General features: G+C 39.4%; 1 protein-coding gene across 8 annotated transcripts in view; it reads right to left on the bottom strand.

Annotated features, from left to right (window-relative positions):
• The window catches only part of LOC121269805 (D-glucuronyl C5-epimerase-like), a 115,274-nt gene that overhangs the window by 50,230 nt on the left and 52,292 nt on the right, over positions 1 to 12,752 (bottom strand). The window lies entirely within an intron of this gene.

Genomic DNA, 12,752 nt, shown 5'->3' with positions numbered 1-12,752 from the left:
AAGGTATAGCCTCTCCTACTGCCCATCAGGGGTCATGTGATTGTTCTTGGTGGCCCCAACCAATGAACCCTAAGCGTGGGTAATTGTGTGGGGGGGGCATCTTGTCGAGGACCTGGTTCAATTATGTAGCATCTGAAAACCTCCCTGTAATAAAGTTAAGTTTCTTGTTGAAAGCTGTCCGGTATATCATTACAAATTATTTATAAATACTTGTAAAGAGCTAGAAACTAATTGTTATGTGCAAGCGTTCCAGCAAGTCACTTTCACAGCTGCACTAGAGACTGATGTGTAATAGGACCAGTTCAAACCAGCCTTTTCGTACAAGGAAGCATGGCAAGTTAAAGTACTCTGATCTTTCCAAGTTTAAAGTGCTATTATTATTAACACCTGGGAGCCAAAAGACAAGAACACAGCACATAATATTCATTTTTCCAGGAAATTTTTAGTTATGTTTCTTCCTTTGTGCCAAAATTATTGTTAATGTTAAAACCATGTACCTGCAGGTTGTTGCTAAGGCAATTATATATTTACCATAACAATGGAGCAGTATGTACAAGTGAAGATAAGAGGAAAAACAAAAATACCTGGAAAAACTCAGCAGGTCTGGCAGCATCGACGGAGAGGAGGACAGTTAACGTTTCGAGTCCGAATGACCCTTCAACAGAACTAAGTAAAAATATTTTTACTTAGTTCTGTTGAAAGGTCATTCAGACTCGAAACGTTAACTGTCCTCCTCTCCGTCGATGCTGCCAGACCTGCTGAGTTTTTCCAGGTATTTTTGTTTTTGTTTTGGATTTCCAGCATCCGCAGTTTTTTGCTTTTATCTGAAGATAATAGGATGTGCTACCCTAAACAGTACTCCATTTGACAAAGGAGACAAGACTAACAGAATGAACTATCTCCAACATAGCTAGTTAAGTGTTAAGCACTCTAATGGAATAATTACAATACATCTGTTCACCTCTCTGAACTAGTTTGTTTCTTTACATTGAAGTGCCACTTCTTATGCCACTGCCCAACAGTAATTCTACTAATTAGTGTTGGACTGGGGTTTCTAATTATACAACTAACAAGGCTTGAACATCAGTATTTTTGATCTACAGTTACAAAATGCAATAAAACTACACCAAAATAATCTCTTCCTGCTGCCTCTACCCCAAGTAGTTGAAACAGACTGAATATGATGAGGTAAGTGGTTTAAAACAGCATTATCTTTATAAAATTATTTTGCAAGCCTTTTTAGCTTGTGAACATATGGTTCAAAATCATACATTAACAAAATGATCAATACCAGCTCTTACTCCTTCCTGGTTTCAAAGTTTTAAAAATGTTGTCCAAATTTTCATTTAGGCAGCTCTATTTTACTAGCAAGGATGTGGGCATGAGCAGGGAATTAGAGTAGATAGCCAACTTGAAGTGCTAACCTTGGTACAGGTTCATTTCCTGCCATTTCTGATTTTAATTGTGATTCGAGATGTAGATTGCTGTTTATAAAATCAAATAGTTCAGCAGTGATGTGGATTTTTTGACTAAAAATGTATTTATTTTGGGACCTGTAATTAGTTTTTCATTTCTGAACTACCTTTGACCTGACAGTTTGAGTTATTTACAATGTATAATTAGCTATGTAGCAAAACCTCAGCACTGATCATATATTGATTTAGATGTCTAGCTCAATGAAATTAGTCCACAGATAGCTGCAGGTCAACACTGATCAAACTACACAGTCATAGTTGTGTTGCTAGGTCAGAATAATATTGTATTTTCAACCTGTATTGTGGTATGTGACCGAGAAATAAATGAAACGTGCAAGAAAGGTACTGCAATAATTATGGGCGACTTTAATTTACATATAAATTGGGCAAATCAGATTGGCAAAGTTTGGAAAATGAGTTCAGAGTGCATTCCAGACAGTTTATTAGAGCAGTAAATTATAAAGCCAACGAGGCTATTCTAGATCTGGTAATGCGTAATGAGACAGGATTAATCAATGACCTCATAGTAAAGGAGCTTCTAGGTGACAATAATCATAACACGATAGAATTTTACATTCAATTTGAAAGTGAGAAGTGTAGGTCTAAGACTAGTGTTTTAAACCTAAATAAAGGTAATTATTGGGGTATGTAGGCAGTGTTGGCTTAAAGTGAACAGGGAAAATGGGTTAAAATGTAAGATGGTGGAGATGCACTGGAACACTTAAGAGGCATTTAAAGACTAACTCTTAGCAAAGATTTATCACAGTGAGAAAGGAAGTCGCTGAGGAGGATGCAAAAATATTTGGCTAAATAAGGAAGTTAAAGATGAAACGGAAACGAAGATTGCTGGAAACACTCAGCAGGTCTGACAGCATCTGTGGAGAGGAAGACAGGGTTAATGTTTCAAGTCTTCATCAGAACTAAAGAGAAATAGAAATGTGGTGAAATATAAGCTGATTAAGGGGGGGGTGGGACAGGTGGAGCTGGATAGAGCGACAGCGATAGTTGGAGGCAAAGGAGAGATTGCCAAAGGTGTCATAAACAAAAGGCCAAAGGGGTGTTAATGGTGGTGATATTAGCTAAAGGGTGTGCTAATGGTGACATTAAGGGTAGAAAGCAGGATATGCAAGGGGCAGATGTCCCTAGTGGGGGCGGGGGGATCAAAATAGGCTAAAAGATGGAGATAAATACAATGGATGGAAATAAATTTAAAAATATTAGAAATAGGTGGGAAAAGAAAAATATATATATAAACAATGTATTATAATAATTAGAAAAAAGGGGATCGAAAAGGGGAGTGAGGCTGGAGGAGAGAGTTCATGATCTGAAGTTGTTGAACTCAACGTTAAGTCCAGAAGGCTGTCAAGTGCCTAATCGGAAGATGAGGTGCTGTTCCTCCAGTTTGCGTTGAGCTTCACTGGAACATTGCAGCAGACCAAGGAAGGACATCCGACAGGGGTGGGGGGTGAAGGAAGGATGCGTTTGGTGGTAGCATCATGCTAGAATTGGTGGAAATAGGGAAGGATGATCCTTTGAATGTGGAGGCTGATGGGGTGATAAGCGAGGAAAAGGGGGGTCCTATCATGGTTCTGGGAGGGAGGGGAAGGTGTGAGGGCGAATGCGTGGGAGATGGGCCGGACCTCTACATTGGAGACACCAAACGCAAACTGGATGACCACTTTGTAGAACACCTTCGGTCTGTCTACAAGCATGACCCAGACCTCCCTGTCGCTTGCCATTTCAACACTCCACCCTACTCTCATGCCCACATGTCCATCCTTGGCCTGCTGCAATGTTCCAGTGAAGCAAACTGGAGGAACAGCACCTCATCTTCCGCTTAGGCACTCTATAGCCTTCCGAACTTAACATTGAGTTCAACAACTTCAGATCATGAGCTCTCTCCTCCATCCTCACTCCCCTTTTTTGTAATTATTATAAAACATTTTTTATATATGTTTTTCTTTTCCCACCTATTTCTATTATTATTTTAAAATTTATTTCCATCCATTGTTTTATCTCCATCTTTTAGCCTATTTCGATCCCTTCCCTCCACCCGCCTCCACTAGGGCCATCTGCCACTTGCTTATCCTGCTTTCTACCCTTAATGTCACCATTAGCACATCCTTTAGCCAATATCATCACCATTAATGCCCATTTGGCCTTTTGTTTATGTTATCTTTGGCTCTCTCTCCTTTGCCTCCACCTATTGCTGTCCCTCTATCCAGCTCCACCTGTCCCACCTCCCTTAATCAGCTTATATTTCACCACATTTCTATTTCTCTTTAGTTCTGAAGAAGAGTCATATGGATTCGAAATGTTAACCCTGTCTTCCTCTCCACAGATGCTGTCAGACCTGCTGAGCTTTCCAGCAATTTTCGTTTTTGTTTCAGATTTCCAGCATCCGCAGTATTTTATTTTTTATCTCAAGTTAAAGATGGTATCAAATTGAAAGAAACACAAAAATCAGCAAAGATTTGTGGTAGGTCAGAAGATAGGGCAGATTTTAAAGAACCAGCAAAAACTAACTGAAACAATAATAAAGAGGGAGAAATTAGAGACTGAGGGAAAGATAACTAGAAATATAGAAAGATAGTAAAAGTTTCTACAAATATTTAAACAGGAAAAGAGTAAATGAAAGTGAGTGTTGGCCCTCTAGAGAGCGAGTCTGGGGAATTAATAATGGAAAATAAGGAAATGGCAGAAGCACTGAACAGGCATTTTGTGTCTGTCTGTCTGTCGAAGATTTAGAATGCTTCTCAAAGATATTTGAAAATCAAGAGGTGAAAGGGGAGGGAGGGACTTTAATCACCACCATGAGGGAAAGGGTACTGGGAAACTTATAGACCTAAAGGCTGAATAGTCCCCAGGACCTGAGGTCTGCATCCTAAAGTCTTAAAAGAAGTGGCTGCAAAGATTGTAGAGACATTAGTTATGATCTCTCAAAATTCCTCAGATTCTGAAACGGTCCCAACGGATTGGAAAATAGCAAAAATAACACTTCTACACAAGAAAAAAAGGGAGACAGAAAGCAGGGAACTATAGGCCAGTTAGCCCAATATCTAGCTAATTTTTTTCTCTTTTTGCCAGCAGAGACACTATGGGCTGAATGGCCTCGTTTTGCACCCTAACTTTTCTATGGTTCTAACTCAGTGGTAGAGAGAGATCATGGTGTCCTGATATATGAATCTCAAAGTTATTCAGGTATGACAAGTGATTAGGAAGGCAAATGGAACACTACTTTCATATTCCATTCCCCTTGCAATGAATGCCAATGAAGTTTTACTGCAGCTTTACAGGGCCTTGGTACAACCATATCTGGAGTACTGTATACAGTTTTGATCTTATTTTGAAAAAAAGATAATTGTATTAGAAGCAGCTGAGAGAAGGTTCACTTGACTCATTCCTGGGATGAAGGGCTTATCTTATGGAGAAATGTTGAACAGGTTGGGTCTTTACCCATTGGAGTTTGGAAAAATGAGGTGATTTTATTGAAACATAAGATCCAGAGAGGGCTTGATAGGGTAGATACCAGGAAGCTCCTTCCTCTTGTGGGGGAGCCAAAACTAGAGGACACAGTTTAAAAATAAGAGGTTTCCTTTTTAAGACAGAACAGAGGAGAAATGTTCTTTGAGGGTCAAATAGCCTGTGAAATTCTCTTCCCCAGAAAGTATTGGATGCTGGGGCATTGAAGTTATTCAAGGTTGAGTTAGATATTTGATAGGCAAGGGAGTCAAGGGCTATGGGGGACAGAGAGGAAAGTGGAGTGAGGTGACAATCAGATCAGCCATGATCTTATTGAATGGCGGGGCAGACTCGAAGGGCCCAATGGCCTACTCCTAATCCCAAGTCCTATGTTCCTAACTTCGTTGTGTACACATGATATTTGATCTGTACACCCAAGTACACCACTAGCATTTAGCTACTAAGCAATCAATCAGGAGAGCCAAACAAAGGCAAGTTCCACACATATATGGAGACAGCACAGCTAGCTGGGATAGCACAGCTTGCTGTTCTGGTGATACTCCCACCTGCTTGAGATACTTGCACTCTTAATTACAAGACTTAATTTAGTGGCGAGCTTAACAGGTAATTAATGCACAAATCCAGCATGTTCTTAAAAATAACAAGGCGGCTAAGGGAGAGGTGCCACTTGTGAGAAGCAAAAGGCGGCATTTTATAAATCAACTAGCAAATTCCGGAAATCCACAATGTATTTCAGTCTCTGGAATTTGCTGGTCAATTTGCACATTAGTACTGGCTTGCATTGTTAACATATTATCATTTTCTCAGCAAGATTTGGCCCAGTAGTTCTGCAACGGTCACATTTCTGAGACAGGTATAGGATCATAGGAACCAGGAAATGGCCATTCTGCCAGTCAAGCCTGCTCCACCATTCGATACGATCATGGCTGATCGAACACTTAAATGCCTTTTACCCACACTATCCCATAACCCTTTATGTTATTGTTAATCAGAAATCTATCAATCTCTACCTTAAACATGCTCAATGACTGAGCTTCTCAAGCCCTCTGGGGTAGAGAACTCCAAAGATTCATGACCCTCTGAGTAAAGAAATTTCTCCTCATCTCAATCCCAAATGGCTTCCTCCTTATTTTGAAATTGTGACCCCTGGTTCTGGACTCCACAAACAAGAGAAACATCTTACCTGCATCGACCCTGTCTATTCCTTTAAGTATTTTGTTCATTTCAATTAGATCATCTCTCATTCTTCGAAACTCTAGAGAATACAGGCCCAGTTTCTCCAATCTCTCTTCATAAGACAGTTCTGCCATCCCTGGAACAAATCTGGTGAACCTTAATTGCACTCCCTCTATGTAATAATATCCTTTGAGGTAAGGGGACCAAAACTGCACACAGTACTCCAGGTGTGGTCTAACCAAGCTTATATACAATTGAAGCAAGACTTCATTACTCCTGTACTTCCAATCTTCAAGAACCATTCCAGAATCTATAGAACTTTGGAAAATGATCACCAATATATCTACTATCTCAATAGCAAACTCTTTCAACACTCTGGGATGCAGAATATGGGGTCCCAGGGACTTACCAGCTTTCAGTCCCATTAATTTCTCCAATACATCCTTCTTACTTATACTAATTTCCTTCAGCCCTTCATTCTTCCTAGTCCTGTGGATCTCTAAATCTGGGAGATTTCCTGCATCTTCCTCAGTGAAAACAGACACAAAGTAATCATTTAACTTCTCTGCCATTTCTCTATTCCCCATTATGAATTCTCCCGATTCTGCCTGTAATGGACCCACATTTGGCTTAGCCAAAAGCTTCCTTTATACATATTTATAGAAGCTTTTACAAACTGTTTTTTATGTTTTTTGCCAGATTGAATTCACATTCTATAATCCCTTTATCAGTTTCTTGGGCTTCCTTTGCTGTATTCTAAAAAGCTCTCAATCCTCAGGTTTACTATTATTTCTAGCAACTTTATAAGCCTTTTCTTTTAATCTTCTACAATCCTTAACTCCCTTTGTCAGCCACGGTTGATTGACATATTTTAGGTTTTTGCACCTTGAAGGAATGAATGGGTGCTGTAAGCTATGTAATAGTTCCTTGAAGACTATCCATTGTCTATGTACAGTCATATCTTTTAATGTATTTCCCCAATCCACCTCAGCCAATTTGTCCCATATGCCTTCATAATTTCCTTTATTCAACTTTAACACCCTTGCTTCAGAGTGAACTGCCTCACTTTCAAATATAGTGTAAAATTCTATCACATTGTGGTCACTTATCCCTAATGATTCTTTTACAAGATTAATTAGTCCTTTTTCATTACCTAATACTAGATCTAATATAGCCTGTCCTCTAATTGGCTCAACATTGGCTGTCTGGCAGGAGGCAGAGAGTAGGGTTAAGGTAGTCCTTCTCAGGATGGTGGCCGGTGACTAGTGGAGTTCCGCAGGGGTCAGTGATTGGACCACAACTTTTCACTTTATACATTAGTGATCTAGATGAAGGAACTGAGGGCATTCTGGCTAAGTTTGCAGATGATAATAAGATAGGTGGAGGGACAGGTAGTATTGAGGAGGCGGGGAGGCTGCAGAAGGATTTGGACAGATTAGGAGAATGGGCAAAGAAGTGGCAGATGGGATACAATGTGAGGAAATGTGAGATCATGCACTTTGGTAGGAAGAATAGAGGCACAGACTATTTTCTAAATGGGGAGAGAATTCAGAAATCTGGAGTGCAAAGGGACTTGGGAGTCCTAGTCCAGGATTCTCTTAAGGTTAACTTGCAGGTTGAGTTGGTAGTTAGGAAGGCAAATACAATGTTGGCATTTATTTCGAGAGGACTAGAATATAAAAGCAGGAATGCGCTGCTGAGGTTTTATAAAGGCTCTGGTCAGACCACATTTAGAATAATGTGAGCAATTCTGGGCCCCGTATCTCAGGAAGGATACGCTGGCCCTGGAAAGGGTCCAGGGGAGGTTCACGAGAACGATCCCAGGAATGAAAGGCTTAAATATAAGGAACGTTTGAGGACTCTGGGTCTATACACGATGGAGCTTAGAAGGATGAGGGGGGATCTGATTGAAACTTACAGAATACTGAAAGGCCTGGATAGAGTGGACGTGGGGAAGATGTTTCCATTAGTAGGAGAGACTAGGACCCGAGGGCACAGAGTAAAGGGAAGACCTTTTAGAACAGAGATGAGGAGAAACTTCTTTAGCCAGAGAGTGGTGAATCTATGGAATTCATTGCCACAGAAGGCTGTGGAGGCCAGGTCATTGAGTGTATTTAAGACCGAGATATATAGGTTCTTGATTGGTAAGGGGATCAAAGGTTACGGGAAGAAGGCTGGAGAATGGGGTTGAGAAACTTATCAGCCATGATTGAATGGCGGAGCAGACACAATGGGCCGAATGGCCTAATTTCTGCTCCTATGTCTTATGGTCTTATATAAAAAAAAACATGATGCTCTAGAAAACCATCCCTAATGCACTCCAGAAACTCATCTTCAACAGGATTAGTGCTCAATTGGTTCACTCTGTCTATCTACAAACTGAAGTTACCCATGATTACTGTATTACCCATGCTACATGCTTCTTGCATCTCCTGATTAACACCATGCTCCACCTTACCACTACAGTTTGGTAGCCTATAAACAACTCCAACAAATGTCTGCTGCCCTTTGTTGTTCCTTAGCTCCACTCAAACAGATTCCACACATTGTTCTTCCAATCTGAGATCCTCCCTTACGAATGCCTTACTTTCTTACAATTTGGGCCACCTCTCAGGTTCCCAACCCCCTGACAAACTAGTTTGAATCCACCCTAATAGCACTAGCAAATCTCGCTGCAAGTATATTAAACATCTTACAGTACACCCACGCACGTACACATTTTATATAGATTAACTCTCCCCCTTAGTTCATATTGATCCATGAAGTGCAACTCAACTCCTGAAAGGAAATATGTCTGTTCATTGCATCTTGCTTATCCATTTGCAGGCTACAGCACTTTCTATTTCCTTTGGAAACTAGGTTACTCTTTTCCACCCCCCCAAAACTGTTCCCCTATCCAGTTACACTTTTCAGTGGTCTATTATCTGTTTTGTTCTGTTGGGAAATGTTGGTGGGGGAAAAAGGGGTTAAGATAAAACTGTTAGCTTTTAACATACCAACCTGTGCCACAATATAACAAAAACGCTGAGACAAGACTAACTGTTGTGGAAGATCTGTTTCACACAAATGTTTTTAACAATCTTAGCAATTAAAAACAGTATGTTTTTAAATGGAGAATCTTTGCCTAACTACATCACTGAGTAAGATTATGCACACAGGAAGCCCACTTACAACAGGAATCCTTTTATGTACGCAATTCACATCTGGATGAAGGAGTAAATAACATAACTGGCACCTGCCCTTCAACCTACATAATGCAAATCAGGACAGAATTAAAAAATTATCTCAAACAAACAACTACAGTACAGGAATCCAGTCACCAGAATTTTTTTCTTTATTTTTTTGTTAAATATAGGCATGACGAATTACTCGCAGATATTGACACTGCCTGTAAAGCCTCCCTTCTCCATATAAGCTTTAGCTATTCAAAAAGAAAATGTTGCCATCACAGCAGAAAACTATTGAACAGCAATAAAAATAACGTGTCAGCAAGCCACAGGGAAGGCATATTGCAGCATTCAACACACTATGCTTGTGACACATCATCTGCCTGAGTTTAGAAATGCAGAAATCAAAAAATACTAAAAAGAGTCCCGAATGGAAAAGCCACACATCAAGCTACATCAAGTGAGGTCCTCTAGAGGCAAAAAGCCAAAACTCCAACATTGTCATCTCCTGTATAACATTGGCTAAAATGTAAACATTTACCGTACTATGTTAATTTTAAAACCAACAAAATACTGCAATTAATTAGCATGTATGTTGGTGTTTAAATAAATTAAAAATCACCTGACATGTTCAAATTTCCTTCAAGCTAGTGGTATTCTAAGAGTTAAAAAAGGGTACTCAATTCTGGAAGATACCATCATGCAATAGAATAACCTATATGCCTCCATCTTAAGTGTGGTAACCCTTTCATTTTCACTCTCTCATTAGCTGAAAAAACACTTTCCTGGACAACAGCTGCTAAACTACTGACGTCATCCAAATGCTGACCAGTATTCTGCTTTTATGCAATGGTAGGCAAACACCAGCAGCATCTGAAACTAAATCACTGGCATAATGTGAATAGAAAATGCCAATACTTCCCATAATATATATTTCCAATTATGCATAATTGCATTCACTTTAATATTTAGTAACTCCCCTGTTCTCATTTTAATCTGTACCATCCCACAATCTTCCCTGACGGACCAGTAAGTAGCTTTGCCATACAGATCAGAAAGGACTCCAGATACAACCTTGGATCCATAATAAATTAGCTAACATTTGGTGGGAACAGTGCAATTGACTGGTGTGCCTCTGGGTTACAGGATAAGCAAAAAAAAAAAAAAAATAGACAACCTTCCCCCAGATTTCTGGGCAGTCATCCCTGCTGGATGTCTGCATGTGTGTTAACGTTGGACAAGGGCAGAATGGGGCTTTGCTATGATGCCCTTTACATTTAATTATTCTGCTGCATTCTTGGCCAATACTCAAACATGAGTGCTTGAGGAAGGCACGAGAAGACAACCTACATCTTTGGAACTAGCAAGGAATCAATGTCGGCGAGGTAAGAAGGGATGGACGAGAAGAGTTTTTAAAAAAGATCTAAATAACTGCATTGTGGGACAACCATTTAACCACCTAATGCAATATTATAAAGGAGTTCAAATGTTCACATTTGGAGCTCCCAATCCATAACCAGGGCTAAGCTTCAGTCAGACACTAGTCCCATTCTGTTTGCTTGTCATTGCTAAAATGGAAGCCACAGAAATGTTTGTCTTACATTCACCAAATATAACAGGAATAACTGTAACGTTGTTTTACGAAGGACTTCAAGACGACTGAAATGATGTAGCTTCAATGTCAGTATGAAAAGGCAGAAATAACATTAAGTTGCTAATAACTTCAATGACAGCAATGCACAAGGTATTTAAGATTCTAATCCAAATACCCACTTTCGAAGCTGAATATTTCATTGTAGGACAGTAGGCCAGATATATCAGCATGGAGAGAACAATGCACTAATGATATCCTGTCTCTTGAAATCGTAAACATAGTTCTAACTTAACATTTCTTAATTGTGCTGTTGACCTCCAGTGACTGAGCATGAATCTTACCTTTGTTTCATTTAGGTCTGGGATAATTTTTATAAATGAGCCAATAAATGAAATAAATCACTTCATCATCAAGCTATGGACTCAATAATGAAGTATTTTAAAAATTTTAGTTAATCAGAAACAGCTGTAATGTCTAAAATTAAACTGTTGCATAGTATATGCACTATCATAAAACTACTCAACCATTTTCTTTTCCCCACACATCTTATAACGCTTGTGGACTGTACTATGCCTAAGAACACATCATGGATTTAGCTTAAGAATTGTAAGCATTGCACGAGGAGTCATTATTTGACATTTTGTTAGATGAAGCAAAGTGTTGGTCATCCAGCCTTTTTGTTGGCATATAAGGCTTGCATACATACCCATGCTCTTGTGACTTTACCTATTAAATTGGGTTATGAACAAATACAATATTGGCAGCCTCAAAACAAACATTACAATTATTCATAAAATGCTGAACCAAAATGCAGTGGCCTGCCACCATATGGCTTATACTGGCAATTAAGAGTTCTAACAGTGAACAAATTTCATGGGATTGAGTTAGTTTCCCACAGCTAGTTACTTGGCACATCACTCAAAACAATGAACAGCCTCTATGAAAATTGCTGTCATAATTACAAGTCCATTTAAGGTATGGTCCAATAAATCTAACTAATCACCAGATGGGTACTGTTATTAAAATCTTTGCTAATGGCACAAATAATAACTTCAAACTGAGGCAGCTGCTGACAAGTGTGCAATAACATTTTTTCCAACCAGTGCCATGCAGTTGAGTGATCGTTATTGTGGAAGCTTGGAGCACAGCCTACATAAAATGATTTTATTTATCGCATAGAAACAGGTCGCTTTTCTGAAGCCTTCTTGCAATTTTGATCCAAAGATACTGACTATATGAGTCAATATAAGCTTATAAATTATACTTCCTATTGTTTAGCTTTATGCTTGAATATTACCAGTAACATAAGCATTGTCAGATAATCACAAATAAGGCTATAAAATGAAGAAACCAAACATTTTAGAGTTTACCACCAAGTCAGTCAGGCTCCTTAATCAAACATCATTCAGAAACCTCAAAGCTTTTGAAATCACTACAGAATCTTTACTGCCAAGGACACCTCATTAAGAGCAAGTCTTGCAAGTGTGCCCATTCTACTAACCTTTATCTGTGGTGTGTGCCCATTCTCAATTCAATTTGTGTAGCAACCAGGAATGAAATAACCAAACAAATGAAGAGGCCGCACAATTATGCATCCCCACCAGTTTTTTTCTTGAATGATTTAGAATGTTAAGCCACAACTACGTTTAAATTACGTCATTCACATCTGATTGTTAGAGGGGGAAAAAGATGGTACAGTAAAATCCTGATGAGTCAAATCCCAGGAGATCCGCCCACAAATTCGTGCTCAGCAGAGCTACGTGAAAGCCGAGGGAGCCCCATTCACACATAAATGCATCTCTGTGTAACCCGATACGCCTACAAAGGCAGTCTGTCAAATATGACAGATTCAAATGC

The sequence above is a fragment of the Carcharodon carcharias genome, chromosome 26 (genome assembly GCF_017639515.1).
Source record: "Carcharodon carcharias isolate sCarCar2 chromosome 26, sCarCar2.pri, whole genome shotgun sequence".
In the NCBI taxonomy this organism is placed as follows: Eukaryota; Metazoa; Chordata; class Chondrichthyes; order Lamniformes; family Lamnidae; genus Carcharodon; species Carcharodon carcharias.
This window is presented reverse-complemented; position numbering and strand designations above follow the sequence as displayed.